Here is a 15,635-nt window from a genome sequence, read left to right as displayed (position 1 = left end):
ATAAACAAAAAACAATTTGGGGTAAATCATAGAAAAAGTGTCCTATAATCTGGTGATTCTACTCCTAGGGAAATTTCTGCACATCAGTATCAGGACAAATGTACATTACTCATAATAATTCAAAATATAAACAAACTCTAAGGGATAATTTAAAAAGAACATTCAGGGGGGTGTCTCAGTCAAACATCCAACTCTTGATTTCAACTCGGGTCGTGATCTCCCCAGTCATGGGGATCAAGCCCTGTGCTCAACGTGGAGCCTGCTTGGGGTTTTCTCTCTCCCTCTCTCTCTGCTCCTCCCCCACTTGCATGCTNTCATTTTTGAAAGAGAGATAGAGTGCAAGTCAGGGAGGGGCAGAGAGAGAGGGAGACACAGAATCAGAAGCAGGCTCCAGGCTCCGAGCCATCAGCACAGAGCCCAATGCGGGGCTCAACCCCACGAGTGGTGAGTTCATGACCTGAGCCAAAGTTGGACGCTCAACTGACTGAGCCACCCAGGTGCCCCTATATATAATATCTTATAGTTAAACCAAAAAGGATAGGGAAAAACAGAACAGAATGAAACATGCTAAAATGCTAACAGATAGTCACCCTGAGTGATAGAATTCTATGAAATTATTTTTCCCATTATAATTTTCTACATTTTCCTAATTACTAAAATGGTAATATAATACTTTTATAATAAAAAAGTAATTTTTTTGATGTCACAATATTATAATGCCACCATGCTAATGCACAAATTTCAATTATGCCAACTTTGCCTTTAAATATTCAGTCCTCCTTAGTCAGGCCTATCTTTTGAACAGATACTTCCTGTTTCCGTGTTTAGGCTTCTCTTCTTATTATTTCTGACAGCTCTATGGTTCCTTTGAGCTCTATCTAATTCAGGAACTCTGAAGCCTTGGATGAAACTGAAGATTGTTTCTTCCACAGCCCTTTAGCAACATCTAGTGGGTATTTAAAGATAGGACAAGACAAACACTTTCCTACATAATTTAAAGAGCAACAGTTTTGGTGACAAATCTGACTCTGCAAAATAAGTCTTAAGTCCTCAAGACAAAATAATCTCTCCTGTGATTAACTTTAGGTACATGGGTGTGCATGCAAGCACTTAGGATAAAACAGCCCCCATCCCCTCGTCTAGCCTCCTGTGAACGTAACATTTGTTATGCATTATATAATGAGCATAATCATCTATGCTTTTACGCCAGAGCAGTGTAAAAAGAGGATGAATTTGTGGAGAATGGCATCTATAAGGAATGGGAGTTTCCAGGAGAGTAAGAAGAGTGAACAGGAGGGAAGCAATAGGGAGGAGCAGAGGAAGAAGAGTAAAGGAAGATCATGGGAGCTGGTAGTTTACAGAATCCAGATTTCTCATCCTAAGACACTTGCAATGTAGGCATCGTTCTCTTAATCAAAAAGTAGGTTTCTCTTAACCCCTTAAGCCTGTTTGAGGTGCCTACTTCCTCCAGAGATCTTTGCCAATTTTCCCCCTTTGACTTGCTGTGTTACCTCTCCCTCCTCACTTGCATTAAAAGTTCTGGACCTAGATAGGTCATGAGTGACATAGATAGCTGATGAGTGAGAGGAAAGAAACTTCCAATTTCAGTCTTCAGATGTAGATAAAGAGAGCATGGTCGCCACCCCTCTGGTTGTTACTCAAACTTGAGTTCTATCAAAAACAGCTCTTTGAGCACCTGGGTCTCAGTCCATTAAGTGTCCAGCTTCAGCTCAGGTCATGATCTTGCAATTCGTTGAGTTCAAGCCCCGCGTTGGGCTCTGTGCTGACAGCTCAGAGGCTGGAGCCTGCTTCCGATTTTACGTCTCCTTCTCTTTCTGGCCCTCCCCCACTCCTGCTCTGTCTCTCTCTCTCTCTCTCTCTCAAAAATGAATAAACATTAAAATTTTTTTAAAAACAAAACAAAACAAAAAAACAGCTCTCTCTCTATAAAGCTGGTGACACGTTCCTAAAAATAATTTGCATTCTGATCTTTACAGTATGAAAGCATACTCTCTCAACATTATCTGGTAACAAGGAGGCGATGACCTGAGATCCAGCCCCCTGGGCCCTTCAGCCTCCTTACTTCTTAGCTCTGTTACCTAAGAAATTTTCTCTAACTCTCTCTGCTTTAACTTCTCTAGATGCAAATTAGATAAAGATTAATCCAGTACCCACAATTTTCATAGACAATTTTCTGTAATCAACTCACAATGATTTATGAAAATCATTTCACTCATAGGAAAAATCCATAAAGACAAGATAATAGTATTAACATTCCCACGCACGTGTAGGAAATAATAGTATTAACATTCCCAGGCACAAAGGAAACTCTGGGCTGAGTTTCACCTGAGTTCAAAAACCTAGTTCTACAATCTGGGACCCTTTTTTTTTTTTTTTTTTTTCCTATTTAGCTTGCAGAAGAGGGAAACAGAGGCATTATTGATGAATCCTTGAGGCGGTATGGTGGGGAGGCAGCAGATATTGGGTTGGGAATAGAGGGGATTCACCCTATCAGCCATCCAAATGTATTTTAAAACTCTATTAATGAAAATAACATGATCTACTGGAGCAGAGACAAGTAGCTTAGTAAAATGAGAACCCATAAGTAGATCTATGCATATATGAAAATAGCTGGCAATACAGATCAATAGGGAAAGAAGGAAATACTTATGAAATAGCATTAGAATAGCTATTCATGTACAAAATATTAAATTTAAGCCCATACCTCAAACTATACACAAAAGTCAACTTCACAGGGATCAGTGAAAAGGCCAAGTTTCAAAATTTGAAAAGAAAACATAGAACCTTTATAATCCCAAGGTCGGGAAGGAATTTGTAAATAAGAGATAAAAAGCAAAATTCGTAAGGAAAAGTTTGATAAAATTTATAACACAGAAATTAAGATTTGCATTCCTTGAAAAGAGAAAGAGTAAAAATAGCAATGCACAAACAAGAAGAACACGTGTGAAACATATAGCCAGGAAATTATTGATACATAGAATATATAAAGAACTCTTCAATGACAGTAAGAAAAAAAATCAAGCCATCCCATGGAAAAATGAGCAAAGATCACAAACATGCATTTCACACCAGAAGAAAATGGTGGATAAATGCATGAAAAGATGCTCAACTTCACTTGTCATCAGGAAAAGTAATATCAGTTCACATCTACCTAGGTATATTCCCTTGGAAAATCTTGCAAAGGTGTACTAGGAGACAAGTACAGAATATTCGCCAAACCCTTGTTCATAATCAGCAAAAAGTGGAAAGAAGTTATTAACAGGAGAATGGATAAATACATGGTGACATATTCATATAATAATTATAGCAACAAAAAGGAATGAATATAGTTGTAAGGTAGAAATAACTCAAAAACATAAAGAGTGGCCAAAAAGTAAGGTATGGTAAGAACATCCCTCTTTATGTAACTTCCAAAGGAAAAGGCAAAACTATTCAAAATGCATGCTTAAAGATACACAGATCATGTAGCATGATTAAAAAAATCAAGGTGACGTGGCAATGGCAGTGGCACAGCTTTTAATGTCTCCGAATTCCCACATGAAAACAGAAAAGTAAATGGCAAAGCCAAAAACTCAAGGATAACAGTCACCCATCAACCAAATGGCAAGGTCTCTCCGCAGACTTGAAAACACAATTGGGTGAAGATAAACACCACAGTCACAAGACCTGTGCGGTAGCAGGCTCTGGACAGGAGAAAGCCAAGGGAAACAGGGCATGTCTGACAGAGTATAGAACAGGAAAGCCCCAAAACAGCCCGTGGGTACTCACTGGAAGGCGTGAGGAGCCCATCCCAGGTTATCCACTGAAATGGAGACGAGTGTTGTCCAGTGCAACAGGGGCTGAGTACAAGGGCCCTTGGTAAAGTCTGGAAAGGACTCAAGCAGCCCAGCCGTGTGAGGTTATAAAGGCAGCAAGGCAAAGGTGTCTTTTGAGACAGAATTCCATCCTGGGGGCAAGTGCTGAAAATAAAACAGGAAAGAATAGAGATACAGTGTGCATCTCATAATATGAGAATGCTATGTATGTTTCTGTGGGATTTCTTAAAATGTACACATTATGATGATGGGGAAGTTGTATTTTTTTTATAATTGGTCCCAAGCAAAAAGTTTGAAAACCACATTGCAATGGTTATCCAAAATCTTTTTTTTAATGTTTATGTATTTATTTTGAGAGAAGAGAGAGAGAGAGAGAGAGAGATAGAGAGAGATAAGCTCATGCATATATTAGGGGGAGAGACAGAGAGAAGGAGAGACAGAGAAGCCCAAACAAGGCACCTCACTGTCAGAGCAGAGCCTGATGCAGGGCTCACAATGATACTGTGACCTGAGGAGAAATTAAAACTTGCCTAACTGCCTGAGCCACCTAGGAGCCCCTTCCAAAATTTAGTTCTAATCTTCCTTACTCTGCCTTCTGAATTATGTTCTTGAAATTCCCAAGTGGTCTTTTTACTTACCTACCTACAGACATTTAGGCCTGTTTTTCTCTGAGATCCATTGATACAGTGCACCCAAATCACCTGGGGTACTTTTTAAAAAATGCAAATTACTCAGGCCCCTTCCTACACCTATGAAATCAACATCTGGGAATGAGGCTTAGGAATCTCCCCTGTATATTCATGGGCACACTACAGTTTGAGAAACTTTAAGCCCTGAAAACTTAAGTATGACCCAAATAGGCCCACACATCCGCCCACTAGGGAAGCAGACACTGTAAGATACAGGACAAGGCGGCACCAGTTAATTAAGCTCAGTTAATTAAGCATCCCATTCTTGATCTTGGCTCAAGTCATGATCCCACAGTTTGTGAGACTGAGCTCCAAGTGGGGCTCTGCACAGACAAGGAGGAGCCTGCTTGGGATCTCTCTCTCCTCTCTCTCCGCTCCTCCCCTACCTTCAAAATACGTCAATAAACTTAAATTAAAAGGTACAGGAGAAGGATATTTCTGTGGTGCAGGTAGGAAGAAGAGAGGGGGTGTTATTTTATGGTCTCCTAAGCCTACTTTGGGGTGCTATAGATTTAAAATAAATCTTGGGCAAGCTGAACACATTAGGAGCCTTTGTATTTCAAGCAATAGATCCTGATGACAATGGAGACTGAGTTTCTACTTGTTCTGGCTTAGATCTACTTGGAGACCCAATAACATATGCCCCTCTATTTGGCCTTTTTAGTTAAGGGTCCTGTGATCATCAAGTGCCCCAACTCTGGACTAAATAGGGGTTTAAAGAACCAATGCAGAAATGCCAAGTAGCTTTTTGATATGCCAATTAAGAAAAGATGCGGAGACAATGAGCCATTCTATCCTGGGACAAAGAGTGATAAGAGATGTTCTCTTTCCCCCATCCCCATGTTAAGACATCCCATGACTGAATGTAATTTTGCATCTTTGAGCAGAGGATGAAGGTGGATGATGGTATTTTTCTGAAGTCCTTTCGTCGCATTCCTGGTGCCTTATACTAGTGCAGCTTGTATGACCCCTCTCAGTTATGACATACATGTTAGTTTTTTAGTAAAGCACTGAAAACGTGTAATTTGTTTTCATATGTCAACTAATAATGCCTAATAACCCAGGAGAAGGGCTCAATAATTTGTATTTTTGGTAGCATCCCATAAAATTTAGTCGGAAACTCTAGACCGAATGGAAAATCTGCTGAAGAGACTAAACAGCATATAGTTTTTAAATGTCAACAATTATTGAGGTCAAAGTGAAGTCAGGTGTTCAAACTGCCATTGCACCCTTCACTTGTGCAGTTTGTGAAATTTGCAGGTCAAATTTATTGCATAATAAAGAAAGTGGCTCTGATAGGATTCTTTGTATTTGTATATTTACCTTGTGCCAGCTGATGATGAAACCCACCTTATCCAAGTCACCCCAGCTAAGAGTGGCATTAAAATAATTTCAAACAGGAGCCCTCTGCTAAATGGTCCCTGGCTAACTGGGTGAATGACACTCCTGCCTCAGTTCAAATCCCTTTTGATTATTTGATACAGGGAGTCACCTGGGGTGCCTCACTACTCTCTCTGCCTGTGCTGTTGCCTGAAGGATCCTAGGCCATTACTTGACATTGCCTACCACTGTGTGGTTCCACTCCAGAGTTCTGAAGCCTTCTTAATGTCCAGGTGTTGACTACATGATCCCCCAACTACAGAAGGCATGTCTTTGGTCTTTCACACTTGCCCTACTTACATTTCAGATGTTCCAGAGTAACACTGAGGTTAAAGTGGCTGAGCTGTCTTGCCCTGTCCAGGCAGGCTACCCTTCCAACCCCTCCATGTGTTTACCAACCTGGAAGTTCTCTGAATATCATCACTGAGATTTTTATGAAGGCTTCATTACACCGGCATCATTGAGTAAATCATTGGCCATTTGTAGTTGATTCAACCTCCAGCCCCTCTCTTCTCGCTGTAGGTCAGGAGATGGGGCTGAAAGCTCCAACCCTGTAGTCACAAGATTGGTTCCCATGGGCAATCAGCCCTCATCCTGTTGTCATCTAGGGGATTTCCGAAAGTCACCTTATAGACAGAAACTCAGGCATAGTTGAAGAGGCTTTTTATGAATAACTAAAGACATTTTCACTGATTCAGGAGCTATTTGAGGGCAAAAGACCAAATATTATGACAAAAGATGTTTCCATTGCTCTAATAACTTAGGAAATTACAGGATTTGGGAAGCTGTGAGCCAAGAATGGTGGTTAAAGACCAAAATATTTTTTTTTATTATATCGCATTATCACTCCTCTCTACCAGAGATGACACAAGTTAATCATTAGAGACAACTCTAGACCTTTATCAGCCCAGAGTCTGCACATGCTATTGTAGCAACATGGATGGAACTTGAGGGTGTTATGCTGAGCAAAATAAGTCAGGCAGAGAAGGACAGATACCATATGTTTGCACATAGAGGTGAATTAGGAGGAACTTAATGGAGGACCATGGGGGAGAAGAAGGGGAAAAATAGTTGGGGAGAGGGAGGGAGGCAAACCATGAGAGACTCTTGAATGTTGAGAACAAACTGAGGGCTGATGGGAGTGGGGAAGAAGGGAAGGGGGATGATGGGCATGGAGGAGGGCACTTGGGTGTTATATGGAAACCAACTTGACAATAAACTACTTGAGAAAAAAAAAATTACTTGTCATAATTAGGTATAAATGCGAGTAATTCACATAAGATCTAGTGATCACTATATTTTTATGAGGTTAAATCTGATTTTTAGTTTTATGTCTTCTTACTCTGTCAGTTTGTTATCATCTATCATCCTAACAATAGTTCTTCATTATCACAGGGACACAGCAAAGAGCATCATTTACTACTAGAATTCCCTTGCTTCGTGTTCCTTACTCCCACGACTGCCTCCTCTTCTGTGCCCTTTCTCCACACCTGCTGTGGTAGGTGGCCTTTGAAGAGACCCTCAAGGATCTTCAACTTCTGGCATTCACATCCTTGTGAATCCTCTCCCAGTGAGTGTGGGCTGGGCCTAGTAACTTGTTCCTAATGGATAAAATATCAAAAGGGAAGCTATGTCACTTTCACAATTAGGCTTCTATCTTGCCAGCACTACCTCTCTTGCTAGCACTTTCTCTTGCCTTCTTGTGTGCTTATTTGGATGACACCAGTGCCATGCTCCGAAATGTTCTTCAGAGAAAGCCAATGACAGAGAGCCAAGGGAAGCATTCAGCCAGCAGCCAAGGAGAAATCAAGGGCTCAGTCCAACAGTCAGGGAGGAACCAAATTCTGTCAACAATCATGACAGTGAGCTCGAAAGGGATTCTTCCCAGCCAAGCCTGGAAATGCCTGCACCCTGGCTGACACCTTGATTGCATGATTGTGAAAGAAACTGAAGTAGAGATCACAATGTGGCGCTGGCTTCATCCGAGTAGCTAACATCTGCCCTGCCTACCTCACTTAAGATACTATTTGTAAAAGCACTTTTGTTAATTTCTAAAGAGTTGTATAAATCATATGAAAACAGATAAAGATGCAATCATCTGTCCTGGAGAATTACAGACAAGGTATAAACAGCCTAAGGGAGAACTCAGCTTGGAGTTAATGAATCTGTGAACAAAACAAAGTTGTGCAAGTCACAAATCCAGTGGCGCATATCATCTGTAAATACAGGGTCACATTTAAAGAAGCCCTCTCAAGTAGCCATAATTGTTTTAGCCAAAGATAATTAGTAAGAGATTACATTCTTTATTCTAAATGCTGAGGAACATTAACAGGATGCAATGCATAACCTGCATGGACTCTTCTCAGCTCCCTCCAGTCTGCAATTTCTTGCATCCTGAGAAAGTTCCAGAACTTCCCACACACTTAATTTTCACACACTTTGTTGAGGCATAGTTCTGAATAGCTTTTATTTTCCCTCTCCCAATGCATCTGTTTCCTTTCCCAACAAGAATTCTTTTTCTTTTTCTTTTTTCCTTTTTTTTTTTTTTTTTGGTCCGTTTGTTTTGTTTTGTTTTGATGGGAAAGGAAGCAGAAAAGAGAAAGAAAACTGATTTTTTTTTAAATAGTTTATTGTCAAATTAGTTTCCACATAACACTCAGTGCTCATCCCCACAAGTGTCCTCCTCCATGCCCATCCCCCCTCCCCCCACATCCATCAGTCCTCAGGAAAGAAAACTGATTTTATGGTGCAACTGGCACAACTCTTTTTTTCCAAATCAAGTGTCTTATTAAAAAAAATACTTCACAGTAAGGTAAAAGCTAAAAGGAACATTGATAAGTTAACAGAAATAACAAATGTTGGCGGTACCAGCAAATAACTGTACGGCCCATTCTGCGCAAGAACTTCGAGAGAACTTGAGGGCAAAGATATACCATGGACAATATACTTTTGAAAACTTAAAAAATTAACTTTACATAATTATAGCTCAGTCTCAAAGTTTCTGGACTAGAAAATGGAGAAGACTCCCCAGACCTATTTTCTTTCTCAAAGGAATCATCTTCTTGGAATGCAAATTTCTGCTTAAGTGCATGGGATATTAAAGACACTGGATCCCGGAGTGAATCTTGTCTTTTCCTCCTATGAATGGGTCTCCCTGCAGGTGACCGTTCAACAGCACGGCGCTTAACCTTGTTCATGTCCTTCAGAACGTCCAACGTGTTCGGAACATCTTTGTTTTCCTGGTTTTTCAAACGATGTCTGTCATTAGTCTTACTATCACCTGAGGCCTGTCTTTTCATTTCACTTGCTGAGTTATCTGAGTTACACGTATTATTAGTTTCTGGTCGTGTGAGTGAACACGGACGCTGAGGAGAAGAAAGCTGAGGGGGCACGGGAGGAGGAGAAGCAGGAGGAGGGAAAAACAGTGAACTTGAAAATGGATCCGGGCTGACACTCAGTTCAGCAGCTTCCGGGGACAGTCTTTGTCCCAAACTGCTAGGTTCGTCGTTCAAATCAAAGAAGCCGACGTTTGCCCGGTTTTTCAGTTCCTGCGTTTTCACAATAGCAGCGATCTGCGTGCGAAAAAGCCCCAGCCCGACCCCTATGTTTACCGCAGCCGAGACCGCGCGGAGGCAGACGAGCTGATGAAGAGAGGGAGCTTCCAGTACGAGGGCACCTACAAGTGGGTGAACCCCCGCAAGCTCTGAGCCCCGGCCCCCAGGTGCCCGCCCCACCCACCGTGCCCGTCTCTTGGTGCCTCCCACTCGCCGGCCAACCCTAGCCCACATCGGGAGGGCTTTGGACCAAAAGCCTCACATTCCTGGCCGCTGGCAACTTGCCCGCTCGGTGCCGCCTGCCACCCTGGGCCTAGCGACATTCCGCAATCACCGCGCACTTGAGACTCGCGCCATGACCATCCCTGGCTGCCACCGCCCCTTCCTGAGCCAGCTCCTTCCGCAGGGGCAAGCCCAGACGGGGAAGTGGCGTGGCTTTTCCTCGGTCCGGGGCTGCTCCTGCCTCCCACCGGGACAGGAGGAAGGGATGGGGGGGGGGGGCACTCCACACTCCGCCAGCTCTGAGCTAGCTCCTCACAGCTGGGGGGAAGGGGCCGAGCGCTTTCCCATCCCTCAATGCCGCTNCCGGGAATCTCCCTCCACCTCACCCTGCCCCTACAACTCCGCACTCCATGGCTCACGCACCCACGAAGGGCAGAAAGAGCAAGGGGCACATACCGTCTCAGCCCCTGCCAGTAAATCCACAAATAGAGCAAAAATCAATCAATCAATCAATTAATCAAACAAAACACACACACCCAAAAAACAAAAAAAAGCCTGTAAGCATAATCTGGTGACCGTATACCCTAGGAGCAATAGGTGTGCAATGACAAAATTTAACTCAGTGCATAAAATGTGGGCCCATGTGACATCCAAACACAATCCTTTTTTACCCTATTCAGGTGACCGATGGTCAAGCTTCTCCTATTTCTTCTCAACATGAGAAGAGGCATAACTTATCAACAAAGCGGTATTTAGCAGGGAATTTACCAACATGACTACTTAGCCGTCAGTGTAGATATGAAAAGTGACATAGACTTAAGAACAAGGGACAACATTGATCTATTTGCTCTTCAGGAGACTATAAAATGATGACAAGCTGATATCAGAGGGTATTAGGCTCCATGTAGATTTTCCCCAGAGTCTTCTTTAACATTTGTCAACTACGATGTGGGATTTTGTATGTCTAGTGAAATTTCTCTTAAAGGCCAATTCCTAAGAATTAGAGCACATGTCTCTCAAGACCTAAAGATTGTCTTTTGGTCCGTTTATATATACCACTTGATGGTACATTGAGTACTCTATCCCACATATCTGGCCTTCCCAGTCTCTGGGAGATTCTAGATTCTGGCTGTAAGACACACTTGGCTCATTCATTCATTCAACACATGGTTTTGAGAACATAGATGGTGGAAGACACTACTACGTCCTCAGGAGTAAAATGGAATACAAATGGTGGACAAAGCAGACAAGGTCCCCATCCTTGAGGAACATTGAGTTTAGTAGCAGAGGCAAGAAATTACACAAACAGTGGTACTACAGTGTGAAAAGTGCTATGATGAAGGAAGCACAGGATTTTGTGGAAGCTAATCCAATCAAAGGTAAGAGAAGTTTCACTAGTAGAGGTGACATCTAAATGGACACCTGAAGGATGAATTCACCCTCACCATATAAAAGGGAAATAGTAGTGGTAGGAGGTGGGGAGAAACCATTTAGGTAGAAATTTTAGAATGTTTAAAGACAAGGAAGTGTGAGAGAGAAAAGAAAACAGTGGGACTGGGCTACAGTGTGGGAGGGTAGATGGAGGAAGAGTTGAGGCTGAAGAAGGAAACTGAGTTAAAAGAATCAAATGCTGCCAACATATAGAATAAGGAAAGTACTGACAAGTGTCTGCGGGATGTTTTAACAAGGAAGTGAGAACAATCTCAGGGCCATAGCGGGGGACAAAGAGTGGATAGCAACGGATGGAACACTATATTATATGAGGTAAAGAAATGGCGTCCTTTCCTGAAATTTGTTTATGGAAACTTCCTCTCAGAAAGAGAGTCCTATGGGAAGAAAATGCGGGTTCAAGGGAGGAGATAGATATATTTGTTTTAGAATGTTTTATACATTACACATTACATGTGTGTGTTTGTGTGGATGTGTATATCATCTATATAAGGAATTTTCTTTTTTCCACCACTGCCCCAATCTGCCTAGTACCCAATCTCCCCAAAAACATGATCAATAACTTTGAATGGTTTATGTATCTTTTCAGAGTTTCCTTATGCACATATAAAAGAACATTTATTGTATTTCTCCTTACTTTATACAAAATATAGCATACCAAAAAAGTTTTCAACATTTTTTTTTTCAAATATCTCTCAGAGTTCTTTTCATAGGAGCACATCAAGAGGCCTTACACATTTTTAAAAAGCTGGATAGTATTCCATGGTATGGGTGTAACAAATTTCTTTAACTGATCTCCTACCAATGAATACATTTTGCTATTATGAATAATACTACAGTGTGTATCGTTTTGCCCACGGAAGAGTAAGGTCACTACTAGACCATCAGTGCTATCTTAGTTAACCTCACCTTATTGCCTACTTCAGAGATGCTGAGACAAGGGCTTGGGTGCAGATACTTTAATGAAATGTGATCCCAAGGAACAGGGGTAAGGGAGTAGAGGGAGTGAGACAGGGGAGGAGAAAAAGCCAATATTAAGGTTCAATATTTTAGAAGTTGCTAGGACCTCCTAGCTGGTATACAGAGCACCCCAGGATTGTTTATAGAACTGTGCCAGCCTTCTATCCCCTCCCCCAATAAATAAAGAATGCCCCTTGGTGCACTGTTCTGTCACACTTCGTGGAAAGTGTGAGCGAAGGCTACTGTCAACAAAACTAAATCTGAGACCATAGAACTGTCTACTGCAATGTGGCTGAGATATGGCTGAGGTATGTGATACGGTTTCTAGAAACATTATTCATATTTGCCTTTGTGAAAATTAGGAAAAGGTGCTCCACCTGGGCCAAGACAGTGTTGCAATCTCATGCCATTTCTATGGGAGTATCATAAAGACTCCTTTCTCTAAGCTCTTCTCATCTCTGCCCCAGTGCCAGGATGCTTAATTAGAACAAAGAAGATAGGCTGGACTTTAGCATCTTAGGCCGAAGGCACTCAAGCAGTGAACTTGCACAATAATACATAGTGTACCCGGGATACCTGTATGGAGAGGAAACACTTCTATGAATGGGTCAGAGGTATAATCATGTCTCTTTCCCCAGCTTGGTTTCCCCAAACGTTTGCAGTAGTAAGTGCTTAGCCAGACTTGAAGGGACCTCACTGCAGATCTCTGGCCACCCTTTCTCTACTTCCTTCTTTCTTACTCTGCTCACCAATTCCATTTGCCCTGGCCTTTCATGTCCTAAACTCTGTTCTGCAACTCAGAAGACCACGGGTTCTGCCTGGGTTTCTCTGGCCTGTATAAGCCCGGAACCTTTCTCCAGGCAATGGACTGGGACACTCAGATGTTTGCCTTACTTATTTCCTGTCTCTCCCAGACTGCTGTTCTTTGTTGCTTGATGGCCAGTATCTTCCAAATCATTGTTTCATCCATTTGGTGTGAATTTACACTTGTCTCAAGCATGAAGGTAAATACAGCACAAGTTTACTCCCTCTTGGCCAGGAATGGGAATCTCTATATATGCACCCGTAACTTTGATAAATACTTCCATGTTGGCTGCACCAATTTCTACTCCAACTAGTAGCAACTTGTAGGTGGCTATGTGTCATGTGCCAGCCACAAGACAGAATGTTATGGGTGAAAATGGTATTTTATAGTAGTTTTAAAATTACTACTTGCCATGAGTGATACTGAAACTCTTTTAAGATATTTAAGAACCATTTGTGTTCCCTTTCCTATAAACTCTTTATCCATATCCTTTGCCCATTCTTGCTGTGGCTATTGGTCTTTCCTTAATGAGATGTTGAGGTCTATTACTTCAAAGGATCACAAGACAGAGGATAAGGCTGGCATTATGGTGCATCCTCTTCCATTGGCATTTTCTTTATGAAGTTCCATAATACTTAAAATTTTTTAAATGTTTATTTATTTTTGAGAGAGACAGAGAGTGAGGGGTGGGGGAAGGGCAGAGAGGGAGGGTGACACAGAATCCAAAGCAGGCTCCAGACTCTGAGCTGTCAGCACAGAGCCCGATGTGGGGCTCAAACCCACAAGCAGCAAGATCATGACCTGAGCCTAAGTCAGACACTTAACTGACTGAGCCACCCAGGTGCTCAAAAATACCATAACATTTTAGATTTTATCTTAGTATTTTTCAGAAAGAATATGAAGCTGAAAAAACTTTGTCATAGTTACAATTATGTGAGAATACACATATGCAAACACATTTTGAAGCTAGAACTTCAAAGACTTTAGTTCAAGTTTCTGAAACATTTTAGGATCTCAATATATATCTTTAAAAATACAAAAAAAAAAATGTGCTTTCTCTTAAGTGGCTCCTCTGATATGGCACCCAGCAACTAATACAATGGCCAAAGTCCTAGACTTTCCTTATATTTCATAACTCTATCTTCTGGCTTCCTTTTTTAGACTGTATTTTCTTTCTTCACAGTATGCTCATTTTTTGGGTAGAAGTCTCTTTTAATCCCTTGAGGAAAGTTTTACTTCATTTTCATCACAAAAAATTCACTTTTACCAAAGAACATAACAGCAATGTACTTTTTTAAAAAACATTTTTGTTACTGAGGTAAAATTTAAATAGGGTGATGCATGTATCTTAAATGCATGATTTGATGGATGTTCCTAAATGCATATACCAGGCTGCATTATGACTTACCTAGGCCCTAGGTACTTTTGCATTCATATGCCTCTTTCTTTATACAAAATATTAAGAATTATATTTTATGATCCTGTTGGTAGAACAACCAATATAATCTAAGATACCTGCATTATTGCTATATTCCTTTTATGTTTCTACTTTTAAAAGAAATTAAAATGAAAATATCTTCATGACCCCTAAAAATCTTCTGCATCCTAAATACTGTACTTACTGTGCTTAATGTAGAAGTCAGCTCTGTGTCCACATCTGTGTAACCATCACCCTGATCAAGATATAGAATATTTCTGTTATCTCAAAAAATTTTCTTGTACTTCCTTCCATTTGGTCCCCACCCCCAAAGGTAACCATTCTTCTGATTTCTATCACCGTATTCTTGAGCTTTATAAAAATATAAACATAGTTTGTAGTCTTTTATATCTGGTTTCCTTCATCAACAAGTTTTTGTGATCCATTCCTTTTTATTGCTGAGTAGTATTTCATTTCATAAGACACCATAGTGTGTTTATCAATTCTCCTATAAATGAACATTTGGGATGTTTTCAGTTTGAGACTACCATGAATAAAACTGCTCTGAACATTCTTGTATAAGTCTTTTTGTGGACATTAAGTTTTTGTTTTTCTTGAAAAATCACCTACGAATGGAAATACTGGGTCCTAGGAATGGAAAATACAGATGTATTGTTTAATTTATAAGAAATTGCCAAGTTGATTTCCAAAGTAGTTTTACCATTTTATGCTACCAGCAGTGATATATGGGAGTCATGTTGCCCTATTCCAACATTTGCTCTGTCTTTTTAAATCTAAGCATTTTTATGGGCGCAAAAATGGCACTGTATTGTGCAATTTTTCCCCTGAAAAGGTTAAAAAGAAGTAATAAAAAATGAAGTTTACTTGCCCTATCCAAGGTTGAACTTGAAAAACAGCCTTTAGACCTGTTTTGTTCAAGATTCTTTCCACCAAAACCTAATACCTAATGAGTCTCTATTTTTCTCCTTAATTGTTATCCATCGGCGCATTCTCTAGATTTTCGCCATAGTAATCATCAGATCATTGGCTATTTTAATGAAAGCACTTTCAGGAGAGTGGGTAGGGGCAAAATCTAGAGTGTAACTCTTTGGATGCTACATATTAAGCTGTCTTCATGTTTTCATTTAAAAAAACCAATCCGCTCACCACAGCAATAATTAGCAATGTAAATTTTACTTATTATTTCAGAGGGGAGATAGATGAAGCCATTTATATTGCATAGCTCACAGAATTTTCTAGAAAATTCCTTGTTAGACTTCTCCCTAATCTTCCCTCCCCACCCCACCCCCCAGCTCTCAGTTT

At 40.9% G+C, this 15,635-nt stretch overlaps 1 pseudogene; it reads right to left on the bottom strand.

Annotated features, from left to right (window-relative positions):
• Positions 1-8,703: 8,703 nt before the first annotated feature.
• LOC144228062 (mitochondrial fission regulator 2 pseudogene) lies at positions 8,704-9,782 on the bottom strand (annotated as a pseudogene).
• Positions 9,783-15,635: the final 5,853 nt, after the last annotated feature.

Source organism: Crocuta crocuta, unplaced genomic scaffold (genome assembly GCF_008692635.1).
Source record: "Crocuta crocuta isolate KB4526 unplaced genomic scaffold, BGI_CrCroc_1.0 scaffold162, whole genome shotgun sequence".
In the NCBI taxonomy this organism is placed as follows: Eukaryota; Metazoa; Chordata; class Mammalia; order Carnivora; family Hyaenidae; genus Crocuta; species Crocuta crocuta.
Note: the sequence above shows the minus strand (reverse complement) of the source record. Positions and strands in the feature narration are given on the sequence as shown.